The following is a 16,210-nucleotide window of genomic DNA, read 5'->3' as shown; positions in this document are numbered from 1 at the left end:
TCGAACATTACTGCTCGGAGCAAAGGAATTAAAACGATAATACAGCAAAACAACACACGTAATGAGCAAATACTTGTAATAAATACAATAATTGGCAAGAATGACTGGCTGCGCACAGTCCCTTATATTTCTCGTAATAAATGGACAAAATGTGTCTGTACGAGTGATCAATAAGATCTTAGGCTTATAAGCGATTAGTCAGATGAAATGACCAACCTTTTTTCACAACTTGTAAAAAGTAAAATTAATACAAGCCAATTCTTTAAGAAGAATTGTTCATTGATAGCACTTGCGCAGGTGTTCTCCATTCCAATAGCGAGGAATGAGATCTCCATTTAAGCGAGCAAGTTTATAGGTGCCTGGATGGAGGACTTCTTCAATCTAGTACGATCCTTCCCAGTTAGGTACTCTAGCAGCCTGTTCGTGGTGTTTAGGAAAACTCTTCGAAGTACTAGATCTCCGACATTGAATTTCCTTTCACGCACTTTAGAATTGAAATACCGAGTGACTTTTTGCTGGTAAGCAGCTACTCGGAGTTGGGCTTGCTCACACTTCTCATCGATTAAGTCCAGGGATTCCATTAATAGTTGGTTGTTAGAGCCTTAATCGTACATTATTCTGCGATGCGAAGGCGGATCTAACTCAACAGGCAACATAGCCTCATACCCATAAGGGGTTTGGCCTGTTGCTATTCGATGGGGAGTTCTGTACGACCAAAGGACTTTAGGGAATTGTTCTAGCCATGCCCCCTTAGCTTCTTCAAGTATTTTCTTCAGAGTATCCTTTAGCGTTTTATTGACTGCTTCGACTTGTCAATTTGCTTGGGGATGAGCGACTGAGGAAAAGCTCTTGATAATCCCATGTCATTCGCAAAAATCCGTGAACAAATCACTATCAAACTGCGTGCCGTTGTTTGAGACAATTTTCCTTGGCAACCCATAGCGACATACGATGTTTTTGACCACAAAATCCAACACTTTCTTGATCATTATGGTTGCGAGTGGCTCGACTTCGGCCCATTTAGTGAAGTAATCGATGGCAACCACAACATACTTGACGCCACCCTTTCTTGTGGGCAGAGATCCGATTAAATCTATACCCCAGACTGCAAACAGCCACAGACTTTGCATCTATTTCAGCTCATTAGGGGCTGCTCATGGGATTTTGGAGAACCTCTGGCACTTGTTGCACCTCCGTACAAAATCCATTGAGTCTTCATTCATTATTGGCTAGAAAATACCCTTGCCTCAGGATCTTTTTTTATAATCTTTGCCCCCCAGCGTGGTCCCCACAAAAGCCTTCGTGTACCTCTTTTATCAATTCCTTAGCTTTCTCTTTCGAAATACATTTGAGGAGTGGCATTGAGTATCCCCTTTGGTACAAGATTCCATCGACCAGGATATACCTAGCGGCCTGCCACTAAAGGGTCATGGCTTTGTTTCTATTCGTTGGAGTATGGTGCCATCCATGTATCTGCCATTTGGATCACCAAAGTAGTCACCTTTGCTTAGATGCTTGGCACAGACATCCGTTCAATTGGCACTATGTTCAGAGTATCAGCATCCTTCGCACTTGCTAACTTGGCCAAAGCATCAGCGTTTGAATTCTGGTAGCGAGGTACTTGCTGAAGGGTGTACTTGTCAAACTGCGCTAATAGATCCTTTGTTTTGTTTAAGTAAGCAACCATCTTTAAACCTCGAGCCTAGTATTCTCCCATGACTTGATTTACCACCAGGTGATAGTCACTATAGATGTCAAGTGCCTTTATGTTCATGTCTCTGGCCAATCGCAACCCAGCGAGCAATGCTTCATATTTGGCTTCGTTGTTAGAAGTAGTAAAGTCAAACCTGATTACGCAGTGAAATCGATGCCCTTCAGGCGTTATCAAAATCACTCCTGCTCCTGCGTGGCACTCGTTAGAAGAACCATCTGTAAATAACTTCCATGAGGGAGCTCGGTTTTGAGGCTCAGGCTCTTCAAGTTCTTCAGGTGTTTCTGACTACTCGTTATCTGGGGGCCCAGTGAACTCAGCAATGAAGTCAGCTAGGGCTTGCCCTTTTATTGCTGCTCGTGGCAAGTAAGAGATATCGAGCTACCCAAGTTCGACTGCCCATTTCAATAATCTTCTTGCGGCTTCAGGCTTTTGAAGAACTTGCCGTAGAGGCTGATCGGTCAGAACCATGATTGGGTGAGCTTGAAAGTAAGGCCACAGCTTCCTAGAGGTTAAAATTAAGCAATAGGCTAACTTTTCAATAGGTGGATACCGCAGCTTCGCTCCAATTAGCCTTTTTCTTACATAATAAACAACCTTCTGCACGCCTTCTTCTTCTCTTACTAAGACAACACTAGCAGCGTATTCTGTGATCGCCAAGTAGACAAACAAAGTTTCCTTATCGACCGGCTTCGACAGAATGGGTGGTTGCACCATCTGAGTCTTCAATGCTTGGAAAGCCTGCTCGCACACCTCCATCCATTCGAAGTTCTTGTTGCCTCTAAGTAGATTAAAAAATGGGACGCATTTGTCCATTGATTTGGAAATAAATATACTCAGAGTAGCAATTCTTCCGGTTAAGCTTTGAACATCCTTGATCATTGCTGGCGATTTCATATCGACCAGGGCTTTGATCTTCTCGGGATTGGCCTCAATTCCTCTCGAGTTTACTATAAATCCCAAGAACTTCCCTAATCCTACCCCGAAGGAGCACTTGAGGGGATTCGGCTTCATCTGATATTTGTTCATGACGCTGAAACACTTTTGCAAATCCTCTATATGCCCTTCTGCCTTCTTCGACTTAACATGCATGTCGTCGACATAGACCTCCATGTTTGTGCCAATCAACCCCCTAAACATGTGGTTGACTAGTCGCTGGTAAGTTGCACCAGCGTTTTTCAAACCGAAGGGCATTTCTTTGTAACAGTAGAGCCCTATATCAGTCTGAAAGCTAGTGTGATCCTCATCAGGAGGATGCATACTAAGCTGATTATACCCGTAGTATGCATCCATAAAATAGAGAATCTCGTGCCCTGCAGTGGCATCTTGAATTTGCTGGGGGTTTTAGCCACAACAATCATTTGCACAAACGGAGTGCCCCTCCTTTGATCGTATTCTATGTGGGACGTTCGACCCCCGACCAGCTGTTGTACTGCCTGGTTCAGAGAATCAATTTGATCTTGAACCGCTTCTGGGACCGCTGGGGCGACCAATGCCGGGGGAGCGTACTCATCGTGCCTCTCATGAAGGTCATTGAGTGCGTCCCTTAAATCATCATCCCTGCATCTCTACTCGCTAACTCTTAGTCAATCAAAGACATTCTGCTGCCTGGGTTGCCCCCCAGCGTTATGGCTAGTTGACCTATTTTCTCTGGGTGGAGGGCCTCTGCCTCCACGCCTTTCCTCATTTCTCCAACCAGCATTCCCTCTACCAGAGTCAGCTTCATTATAATCATAGCTGTCTCTAAACTGGGGCCGACTACAGCGTGACCGACTGTTCACGCTATTTCCTCCTCGGGGTGGAATTTCCCAAGCGTCAGGGGAGGCCTGCGCTGGTCGTTAGGTCCCCATGTATTATTATGCCATGGGGGGGCCCTGACCGCAGAGCCTGACTCGTTGTTCCTTATATTGGCAGAAGGACGTTTTCCCCTGCTTGGTGGATTTGGCTCTTCATCCCCCGGGCGTCTAGGGCTGCGGGGCGGCTGCTCGACCCTATTCTGCCTCTGGCGCTGGGGATTGCCTCGACCAGCTTGAGATGGAGGTTGCTGCTCAGGATCCCGAATTAGGACATCATCCTGAGCCACAGGTGGCTGCTCCGGCCTTTGGGGGCTTTCTGGCTGGAGCAGAGGACTTGGATTGGGAGCCCGCTGCGGCGACGCGCTCGGTGGATGATCTGGCTGAGAGGCCAGCACAGCCTGTCCTCGAGCCAATTGAATGGCTTCTTCGAGAGTGGCCATGGGATCCCTCTGCCGACAGTCCATGTCTGCCTGTCGCTCACTCAGCTCCTGGCGCTGACGTTCAATTTCTCTCTGCTGCAGCGCCATTGTCTCCGCTATGTTCTCCTGATTGGCCCTCAGATTGGCTAACTCATCCTGCAACACCCCTAGTGTTGCCTCAGTGTTTCTGTATCCAACTCCTCCGCTTCAAACTCTAAAAGTGGTTCATTTTCCGCCACATTTGGAGGAGGTTGAGATGATGCAGCGCCAGCGGCCGGTCCAGCTTTCTTAGATGTCTTTGCCATTAGATTTGCTTACAGCTTCTTGAGTTCAACTCTTAATCAAAGCACCAGAATGTTGACCCTCGATTTGGCCAACAATACGGAGTCAAGAATACTACAAGAAATGAGATAATAACCAAGAGTTTAATCTAATGGTAAAGAAGAAACATAGACGATTTATAGTGGTTCGGCCCCAATGAATGGTAATGACCTACGTCCACTTAGTGCTATTATTAATATTGAATTCCAATGTCGTGATCAAAGAACTAGGGTTCTTGAGTTTCACAAACCTTGGGAGAATTACAACAAGACGATGGATAATCGCACTATATGCTCTCTCTCTCAGTATTCAGGAAAAATATTGAAAGGTCAAAAGTCCCCCCCTTGAGCTATTTCATGCATATTTATAGGCTCAAGGCAGGTTACATGGGCCAATGGGCCTTAACTATCCTTAATATCCGTGTATCAAGGCAATAAAGAGGAAATAATCAACATAGTTATTACAAGATTACAATCTTTTAAGGAAATAAACTGAATCATGCGACCAGCCTGGTCATATCTATTATTCAGGCTTGACGAAGCAATGTGTAGCTGGTCGATAATCGAACAACACTGCCTTATTTTGACTCTGCCACGTGTCAACCACGTGTGAGAAATCCTTGCCACGTCATCAGCAGCTGTTTTTGGATAAGCAAAGGTGCATGCCAATTCCTCCTCCAATACAAGATATACATCCCCACATGAACCCGATACGTATTGGGGGATAGTTGGAATGAGGCTGTCCCCACGAACTTCAAAAAGTCCACAAAGTATTGGCGAAGGGGCAAGGTGGCTCCAACCATTAAATGTTCTTGGCTCCAGGCGCCAAGACCATTGACACTACGATGTGCCCTCTCGAAATCTAGATGGAGGCTCACTAACAACTCTCTGCCAATCCTGTAGTGCCTCATGACGTGCTTCAAGGCCTCAGGGTATCGGAGAAAAGTGCGATATTGATCCACCTCAAATCCGTCAGCCTCGTACTGCTGACTGAGGTGGGGAATGAGGGCCCTGTTTACTTCCTCCATGGTCATCCCCCTCTCGACTGGTAGCACTGGACTTTCTGCTATTAGGCCATCCGTGAGAACTACCAGCTCCCTAGTTGGTTCTCGGGCCCTCACTCTTGCGCCTCCTTACTGCTTTCTCTATTCTTGGGCCATCTCGAGTATTTCTTGATCGAAGTCGTAAAACCCTTGCTCGTGAAGGTTATGTAGTTCCTCGGACATCTGAGACACAAAAACCAAGCAGTTAGCATTTTGACTAAAGAAATGAAGGCCAAAACATAGAATACCCTAAGACAACTGCTTGGGAGAAGAAATGAAGAGAATCTCTAAGGAAAAGGGGGCGTTCTCGGGGGCCGACGACAGTTCTAGCAAAGTGTCCCCGGAGTTTGCGAAACTCACCAGATTCTAGAAATTTCCCATAATTCGATGGGACTTTAGAAAGCGACTTTTTTGCAATAAAAGGCCCAGAGAGGCAAGAACAACCTAAAGGCCTGCATGGCTGATGGGAATGTTGGTCCTCGGCCAAGTAAAAAAACCAAAATATGCCTTTATGACTAAATCATACCTGTGTCAAGTGTTGTGCCCAAACTCAAATATTCGCATAAGCGAAAACAGAAAAAGAAGAAGAGACTTACCTGAAATGTAGCTCCATTAAGTGTTGTGTCTTGTGCGAATGCGGAGATACTTTGTGTCATTTGCCTAGAAGTACTATGCTTCTCTCCAACCATCCAGGACAACGAACCCATGAAGGGAAGAGTCATAGAGAGGAATTCTGGGAAGAAAGGTGTTTGGGCACAAGGAAGCTTGGGCTCTGAGTGTTCCAATGAATGCAAATGATTGTGAGGAGTCAGAAATTCAAATTTTATACTCACAGAATTTGTAAGGGAAGTAGTCAATCCCTCGCCATTGAGTAATCCTACGATCATAATTTGTCGAGTCGTTGATCACGGTCAAGAAGGTAGGAGAAAAGGCGCTTCAGGTACAATGTGAAAGGATGCTTCAGGTACATTTTTGATGGATGTGCTAGGTACGGAATAGACGTCTTGGCTGTGGTCGAGACTCTTCATTAATTCGCCCTAATATACAGGCCTAGCAATGGGGAATTGACGTGTGGTGTTGCTTTATTGGTAAAGAGGGAAAGGTCTAGCCCAAGCATTTCACCCCGAGCACTCCCCTGAGACACTCATCTGGTTAAGTCTCCACAGTCCGACGACGAGTATAGACTTTGGGGCCAAATGTTATCCGTGTTTTTTGTCAATTCAACATGTAGCACTCGTTGAGTGTTCATTATACTCAAGAGGTTATTTATCATGTCCTAGCTCTGGAGAAGGCTTCCATAGATCCTGCTAGGTATTCTTTAGCCGCTTAGTTGAAGAATTATAGGATGATGGTTCTCCGGCGCCAGAGAATGATGCCAATTGTCAAGCCAACCATCTGGGGACAACCAACAACTTCCTGACATGCGACACGCCCCGCATGTAGTTGTGTCGTTTCCTTACTCGAGACAAATAGGCACGGGAAGATGTACAGCCACTCTCTACCACTGTTAATGGCGTGCCCTCCCAAAAAATGGTGGGCTGATACCTCGTAAATGGGCCCCGTGAGATCTGTACAGGCCTTCATGTTTATTACCACAAGAATTGTAATAATTGGGGGTAAGATCCCATCATTATGAGGGATAATAATTATTAAAGTCCCTCTTAATTGTTCCCAGTCACTATAAATAAGGCGGGGATACCCTATTGTAAGGGGTTCGACAATTGTGTAATTTGAGCAGCGTATACACTGCCAAAAACCTCCATTGAAGTTTGACCCTCAAGCTTCAAGCATCTCAATATAATAGGCTCGTGGACTAGGGGTATTTTATAACCTGAACCACGTAAGACTTGGTATCATTTTCATTTTTCTTTCGAGTTCTCTTTATTTAAAGTTGATAGTGAAAAAGGCAGTCAACACCAGCTATTCATGATATTAAATCTCCAAACACAAAAGTCATTAGCCTCATTATACTATGAAACCTTAACGAGTGAATCAAAATATCCAATAAACACAACACATGAGTTCATGAATACTCATAATGTAGATTGATCTATTACGATAAGAACTATGATAAGGTTTGTGAATTCGGTAAAGAATTGTGTTTTTGGGCCTGGTTTGGGTTTATTTTGTTTCTATAATGAGTTTGCATGACGAAAAAGAAAAATGGATAGTTATTATATTTTAAATAATATAGTATGAAATATTTTTTTTATTCTTGTACAGAATAAAACCTAAAGACTCAACAAGAAGCAAACAATGAAGCTCGGCGTGAACATGCTCAGATAATTATCAAAAGAAGATTTGAGAGTTCTTACTGATGTTGAGATGGGAATGAGGAATGTATGTAATATGTGCATTTTTAAAAAAAAAATCTCTTTTCACCTTTCATTTGAAATATTACTTTTCAATTGGTTTTTCTTTTTATTTGTGTTACTGATGCTCCTTGTCATTATTTTATTTCAGCATTAAATAATACCTTCTGAGCTCATCCCCCGCATAGCTGCCCTCAAGTATACCTTTCTCATTCTACCATTCTTTGTTTTTTATTTGATCACTAAAATGTGTGCCCTTTTATACTTTTATTTGTTATGTATACATTTTTATGAATTTAAACTATAGGCATGGAGGTACTTATAAAGTTCTGAAGAACTTGCCCAAGCATAATTTGTTGCACCATGATTCTTCAAAATGCCAGTGCTCCTTCCATTATGCACTTGCCAAGTTCTTACTATTAATTATATCTTTTGTTATCTTTTTTATTTATCTTGTGCATATCCAGATGATGGATTTCTCCTCACTTACCTTGGTTATGATTTTCTCGCAATTAAAACATTGGTTTATCGCAGGGTTTTTGTTGTTGTTGGCCGTCAAATTTGAGTCGGAAAAGAGTCTGGTAAATATTTTGGACAAGAATTTTATTATCTTAGATATTTTCAACTGTATTTGTTTAATTTTTAAAATATTAGATTTTCTCTGTCTTCTTTAAGATATATTTGAAGTCTCCATGGAGGATGGTACAGTGCTGGCAATGAAGTTGCATCGACTTGGGAGAGTTTCTTTTAGGGCTGTGAAATCTAAGCGTGGTTATTTGAAACATCGTAGCAATTTTAATTGGCTTTATTTGTCCCAACTTAATGCACTCAAAGAATTTTCTTTTATGAAGGTTGTAAGATGCTATCCTTGTGAAATTATACTGGACAGTTTATAATGTAAGTACCACCTGACACTTGTACTCTGCTTGAATAGGCCTTGGGACAACATGGTTTTGCTATTCCAAATGTTGTGGACTGCAACAGGCATTGCGTGATTATGTCTGTTGTCCAATGTTACCCACTGTAAGTGTTCCTCTTTTCATACAATGAGTAAAGTATTTTATTTATTCTATCAATATAGAGAAAATAATAGAGTAGAGTAAATTGCAAAATACTAGCACTCTACAATATCCACACACTACGTGAGAACTTTGATAGCTAAAACAATAAATAATTTGCTGAATTCTGGTTTAGATATCTGTATTTGAAAATCAGAGACAATCTATAATTGATTCGAAGCAATTAAGAGGCTTGGAACTCTCCCCAAAAAGTAGTTTTACTGTCCCACAATGACAAAATTTTCCCGATATTCAAAATGAAATTCCATCTGGTATTTATGACCACAGGCCCTCTTCCATCTGGTATTTTCCCGGTATTTAGGATTCTTTGATCACAGTAACAAATTCTTATTGTCAAGAATTATAACAAAACACACCCACCAGTAGAGAACTTTAGACATACTAAATTGAAATCAAACTGAGATAGACTTTAATGATATGTAGAGAAAAACAATTACACGGTATATTGTCTATGAAAGACTGTTATTTTCAGAATGAGGATTAGCTCTTTTTTATATTACGAAGAAGTATATGCTAGAGCCTTTCAAATTAGTACACATGTCTTAGCTGAATTACTGACCATAACTAACAATTCTCCACCTTGGTTGGTAATTCTGTAAGATGTGTTCCATGAATAATCTCAAGCTACTAATCAGACCTCTATAATACTAAGTAGCTTAAGACAGTGTTTCAATTTTGATATTGGAAGAGGCTTGGTTAGCATATCTGAGGCATTTTCTTCAGTTGAGACATTTTCCAGCTTTACCTTCCCCTTTGCTATTATGAAGTGTAACCTGACATCAATATGTTTGGTGCGCTCGTGATAAATCTGATTCTTGCTGAGGTGTAGAGCACTTTGGCTGTCAATATAAATAGTGATATGCTTTTGTGTTAATCACTATTCTCTTGTGATACCCTTGAGCCACAGTGCCTCCTTCACTGCTTCAGTATAGGCAATATACTCTGCCTTTGTGGTGGACAGTGCCACAATAGACTGAAGGTTGGCCTTCCAGCTAACAGTGCATTCACCCATTTTGAAAATCCATCAAGATTGTGATCTCCTTGTGTCAATATCACCAGCAAAATCAGAGTCCACATACCCCATCACCTCTGCTTCTTGTGAACTAGGCTTGTATTCTAGTCCTAAATTTGATGTCCCTTGCAAATACCTCATCACCCATTTAACAGCCTTCCAATGTTCAATGCATGGGTTCCCCATGTACCGGTTGACTACACTGATAGCCTGGCATAAATCTAGTCGTGTACATACCATAATGTACATGATGCTGCCAACCAAATTAATGTAAGGTATCTTCCTCATGTAGTTTATATCTTCATTTGTAGTTGGGATTTGCAAGTGAGTCAACTTGAAGTGTTGTGCAATTGGTGTCATTATTGGCTTTACTTCTGAAAAACCAAACTGCTTCAACACCTTTGAGTTATAGCCTTTTTGGGATAACTTCAGACTCCTTGTTTCACTATTCCTCTGAATCTCAATTCCTAGAATTTTCTTGGCACTTCCCAGGTCCATCTCAAACTCACTACTTAGCAACTTCTTTACATGATTAATCTCACCGTTCTACTTGCTAGCTATGAGCATGTCATCGACATATAGGAGTAGATACACAACTATCATAAGCACTCCTCTTGAATCCACACTTTGTGACAAACTCATCTAATCTTTTATGCCACTGCCATGGTGATTGTTTAAGGCCATACAATTACTTTCTTAGCAAGCATACATGATTTTCCATTCCCTTGACTTCAAACCCTTCACGTTGCCTCATTAGAATCTTTTCATCCAGCTCACCATGCAAAAAGGTTGTTTTCACATCCATTTGTTCAAGTTTAAGATCATGTATTGTTTTCAAAGCTAGTAGCATCCTAATCGAGGTGTGCTTCACCATTGGAGAGAAGATCTCTTTGTAGTCAACCCCCTCTCTTTGTGTATAACCTCTAGCCACCAATCTTGCCTTTTCAACCCCTAGGATTTCCTCCTTGAACTTAAAGATCCATTTGCAACTTATTACTTTCTTCCTAGTTTTTTTTTCTGAGTTCCAAGGTATGATTCTTGTTGGGTGACTTGATTTCTTCCTTCATGGTAGACTCCCATTTCACCTTGTCAACTGAATTTTTTGCTTCTTTGTAAGTCCTAGGCTCATTATTACATTGCTCTATATTCAGAGCATAATGAATGATGTCTACAAACCCGAACCTTTCAAGAGCTTTGGTAGTCCTTATTTCTCGATCTCTGGTCAGTTGATACTCATGTATATCTGCCATTTTCTCTCCTTCTTCATCAATTATGTCTTGTTGTTCATCCAAAATTTCTTCTTCTGCTTCCGATAGTACTTCAGTATGTTCCATGGTGTTTTTGTTGGTCTCCAACTTGATAGACTTTTCTTAGTAGAGAACAATCTATCAGTAGTTAAACCCAGAATGAATGAATAAACCTCTGAAATCTTTATTGAATGATGAAAATTACACAGAACTTGCTAGCATTCGAGAGGCTAGACTCTCCAAGGTACAACCAGTTCGAGAGGGATGTTCTCTCCTTAGTTCCTCACAGACAACTTTCTAATCTCCCCCTTACCAAGAGACAAACCCCCTCTATATATACAAGTTAAGTGATAATGCCACCTAGGACAAAAATAAAATATAAACTAAACTAAACTAAACTAAACAGCCACTAAACCCAGAAAAACAACAAAATGAAAATACATCAAATTAAATACATAACCATACTAACTAAGTGTATTGTGGTCTCCTCTTGTATACAAACTGGACTGGGGGTTTATCACAACTCAAGTTGTTCCTTGGTTGTACTGTCCTCCTTTAGCTGTGATCCTTCAGTATCTTTATAGACTTTATCTTCTTCAAACACTACATCCCTACTGACAAAGTACTTTTGGTGGTTTCCTGAATCGATACTCCACAATTTGTAGCCTTTGACCCCCTCAGGATAGCCTATAAAGATGCATTTTCTAGCCCTTGCTTCTAGTTCATCCTGCCTTATGTGAGCATAAGCTACACATGTGAATGTCCTTAATACTTCATAATTGGCTGGCCTTCCTGTCCATTTTTCAATAGGTGTCTTAAATTCAATAGATGAAGATGTACACATATTAATAAGGTGGCAGGAAGTCAAACCACCTTCTGCCCAAAAATTCTTAGGTAGCCTAGAAAAAAACAACATACATCTTACTCTTTCCATGATCGTCCTATTCATACGTTCTGCCAGCCCATTTTGTTGAGGAGTTCTAGGCACTGTGAGATGCCTAGCAATTTCATTCTTTTGGAAAACCACCCAAATTCATATGAGCAGTACTCCAATCCATTATTTGTCCTCGGCTTTTTCAATTTTTTGCCAATTTGAGTTTCCAGCAATGATCTCCATTCCTTGAACCGTTCAAACACCTCATTTTTATGCTTTAATATGTATACCCAGACATATCTTGTTTGGTCGTTCCATAATGGTCAGAAAGTACCTAGCTCCACCTTGAGATACAGTCCTTGATGGCCCCCATAAGTCTGAATGTACATAGTCAAGAATGCCTTTTGCATTGTGTGTCCCAGCACAAAACTTTATTCTAGTTGACTTCCCTAACACACACTGCTCACAAAAATTCAAGTCCTGGATCACTTCTTTACCCAACAGTCCCTTCTTGTTCAGAATCTCAATGCATTTCAAACATGCATGGCCTAATCTTCTGTGCCATAAAGTTAACGAGTTTTCCATAGCCTTTGAAGCCACTGTCACGAAATTCTTTGGTGTGTTGCCTTGCAATACATATACTCCATTAATCATTGAACCTTTTATTATCACCATGGAACCCTTTACCACTTTGAGAACTCCACCTTCAACCTTGACTGTACACCCCTCCTTATCCAACATTGCACTGAAATTAGATTCCTTTTTATCCCAGGCACATGCCTCATATGGTGCAATTCTCTCATTGCTCCTCCAACTAGTTGGAGCTTGATTGATCCAATCCCTACAATATTACATACCCTATTGTCTCCTAGTCTCACTGTTCCTTCATTAACCTCCTTATATTCATTAAATTGACTTCTGTCACGACACACATGAAAGGAACATCCTGAATCAATCACCCAATCTAGTCCAGAGTATTCTTTTGTCACCACCATTATTTCTGTACTCTCATAGCCATCACTATCATTTTCTGAGTAGTTAGCTACCATATCTGCATTCCCATTTCTCATGCTATCCACATTTCTTTTCAATTCAGGGCTCTCCCTTTTCAGGTGTGTTGTCTTATGGCATATGTAGCACTTTCTTTTAATTCTTGGATTAGACCTTTCTCTTTTTTGATTAACATATCCTTTGTTTTCTTTCTTATACGATTTTCCTCTCACCAGCAATCCTTCTCCAAAGCTCTCTTCCTTCTACTCCAATTTCCTCTTCAATTCCTTAGACGTCAATGCACTTTGCACTTCTTCCTGAGTTAAAGAATCCTTCCCATACATCATTGTATCAACGAAGTGTTCATACGTATCAGATGGAAGGGAGTTAAGGAAAATAATCGCCTAGTCTTCATCTCCAATCTTGATGTTGATATTCTCAAGATCAAGAACGATCTTGTTGAAGTCGTCGAGATGATCTTCAACACTCTTGCTTGGTGCCATTTTGAATGAATACAACTTCTACTTCAAGAACAACCTATTCGCCAGTGACTTTTTCATATAAAGAGTTTCCAGTTTCTTCCATATCCTAATAGATGTCGTCTCCTTCGATACTTCTCTCGAGACCTTATCCCAGAGACACAAGATGAATGCACTATGTGCCTTCTCGATCATCTCTGTCTTTTATTTATTAGTCTTGTCCTTGATATTACTTTCCTCAAGTAAAGCATCTTGGATTCCCTGTTGTACAAGAACTGCCTTCATCTTCATTTTCCAAAGTCCAAAGTTGTTCTTCCTTGTAAACTTCTCCAAATCAAACATAGCATTCCCCATCTCCTAGAATGTTCTTCACGCTGTAAAACGTTGCTTTCGTTGAACCAAAGCTCAAGAAACCAATCTGGATCTCTGATACCACAATGTTAGGATTCTTCGATCATAGTAACTAATTCTTGTCGTCAAGAATTATAAACAAACACACCCACTAGTACAGAACTTTAGACATACCAAATTGAAATCAAACTGAGATGGACTTTATTGATATGTAGAGAAAAACAATTACAGAGTATATTGTCTATGAAAGAATGTTATTTTCAGAATGAGCATTAGCTCTTATTTATATTACAAAGAAGTATAGGCTAGAGCCTATCAAAATAGTACATGTGTCATAGTTGAATTGTTGACCATGACTAACAAATACTATGCTACTCCAATGAGCTCGAAATGATTTAATCATTGGTCATTGTTGTCTGATGAAGTGTCCAGGTGAAGCAATTACAAAATCCAAAGCCAATTTTTGAGACAATCATTGGCCTTATTGTTCGATTGGCTGAACATGGTCTCATCCATTATGATTTCAATGAATTCAACTTAATATGGTACATGGCTCCTGGTATTTTGTGGTGCATTACTTTTGATGTTGTATTTGTTGGAAAATGTTGTTATCTTGTAGTTGCTTCTATTTTTCTTACTCAGTAGCATTTTCTCATGTAGATTTAAGCCCATTCTTTAGTGAATATGAATTTTTTCATTATTAGATTATACATGATGGTCTCCTTATTTAATCTTACTGGTATTCTTTTTGGTACCTTTTCTTTCTAGATTGACGACGATGAGAAAATGGTGTCTGTATCTCATCGTAATGTCCAGATGTAAGGAACTCTTTTGATATATACGAATGTGATTGGGAGTTAGTTAATTATAGTACGTGATAGTTATTTCATATTTCATTCTCATAAATCCTCATTTTCAGGTATTTTTACCGTGATGTTGAATGTGTGTTCAGGGGTTCTGGCTAAACATTTAATAATAATATAAAAAATATAATAAACTATTGATGATCATATGCTTAGAACAAATAAATAAAATAAAACGACACAAATTTACGTGGTTCAACAATATATGTACGACTATTGCCTACATCCACGGTTGTAAGAATTGTCTTTTTTCTTATTAATAGAAGATTACAAAAAAGGAAGCATAGCCCATCATCTTTATCGCATAAAGAGCTTAGAGAGATTTGTGGTATAAATTGCTTTTTGTATCTTAGGATGTTTATTATTGCTGAATATATAGTAATTTTGTAGCAAGCTAGATTATGCAAGGTTGGAAACAAATATGAATTTGTAGCAAGCTAGATTATGCAAGGATGGAAATATATTTGTATATAATTTTGTGGTAGCTAGATTATGCAAGGTTGGAAATATATATGATTTTGTAGTAAGTTAGATTGTGCAAGGTTGGAAATATATCTATATGTAATTTTGTGGTAGCTAGATTATGCACCATTAGAAATGTATCGATTATAGAGTTTGTAGCCAGGCTCATGCAAGGTTTGAAATATATCTATATATGTTAGGGTGAGAATGTGTGATGTAGGTTATGATGATCAACCTAGTTTATTTGAGAAAAGTTGGCTTAGGATAAGAGGAGCTAGTTTACGAAGAGGCACACTAATGATAATTGTAGATCTTATCTTCCTTCTTTTTCTGTCCTCCCTTGCTTCCGTTGGCCCTCCTTTGATAGGCAGGGGCTACTTGCTAGAGAAGCTAAAATGAAACACGTAACTTGCAAGAAAAGGATAGAATGCAACACGTAGCTTGCAGGAGAAGGCTAAATGCCACATGTGTTATCTGCTTGAGCTTGTTCATTTTTTGTAAGTTTCCTTCAAGGAATTTTTGTAATAAAAGCTATGTATCATGGGCATTCTCATTGTTGCACAATTCCCTTTAACCTTATCTATTATTTTACGCTTTAACATTAGCCCCCTTGCTTGTGTAAAAATGCCCGTAGAATTTTTTACACATGCAAAGACTCTTCTTGATAGCTCTTGTTACTGAGTGTCTCACCACATTATACCTTGCTAGATGTCCTTATAAAAAATATTATCTATAAATAGGACCTTGTATTAGTCTTGAATAGTTCGGTCTTCATTTGCATCTTTCAAGCATTTCCCAACTCTTGTTGTGGTCATGTGTTTGGGAAGTAGTCCTTCTCAACCTTCAAACCTTGAATGCATTCATGACTTAAAGGATCTTCCTTCTAATGCCTTGTCTTATATCAATGATTTGCGTAGGCGAGTCCATTCCTTAGTACGTTCCCTAGAAAATACCAATGATGCTAATCGTGCTAGGGAGTCTGAATGTCGTAACTATTGTCACCAGCTTGATGATTTCAATGATCGCTTCGAAGAAATGTCCTTTCGAACAGTTTCTCTGAAAACTGAGCTTCTCCAAGCTTATGCTACACTCTATAGGAAAGATTCTGAACTAAGATGCATCCACGCAGAACGTGATACGGAGATAGAGCTTCTTCGCTCTCAATTCGATAAGGATGTAGAATTTTTGAACAATGAGATTCAAGTATGGTTCCGTCATTACCTTGATGTGAAGCATCTTGTCTCACTCGTGA

At 40.1% G+C, this 16,210-nt stretch overlaps 1 pseudogene; it reads left to right on the top strand.

The window, feature by feature from the left end:
• The first annotated feature begins 7,545 nt into the window (after positions 1–7,545).
• On the top strand, positions 7,546–14,598 carry LOC133820701 (uncharacterized; annotated as a pseudogene).
• Positions 14,599–16,210: the final 1,612 nt, after the last annotated feature.

This window comes from Humulus lupulus, chromosome 1 (genome assembly GCF_963169125.1).
Source record: "Humulus lupulus chromosome 1, drHumLupu1.1, whole genome shotgun sequence".
In the NCBI taxonomy this organism is placed as follows: domain Eukaryota; kingdom Viridiplantae; phylum Streptophyta; class Magnoliopsida; order Rosales; family Cannabaceae; genus Humulus; species Humulus lupulus.
The sequence above is the reverse complement of the archived record's forward strand: the minus strand, read 5'-3'. Positions and strand labels throughout refer to the sequence as shown.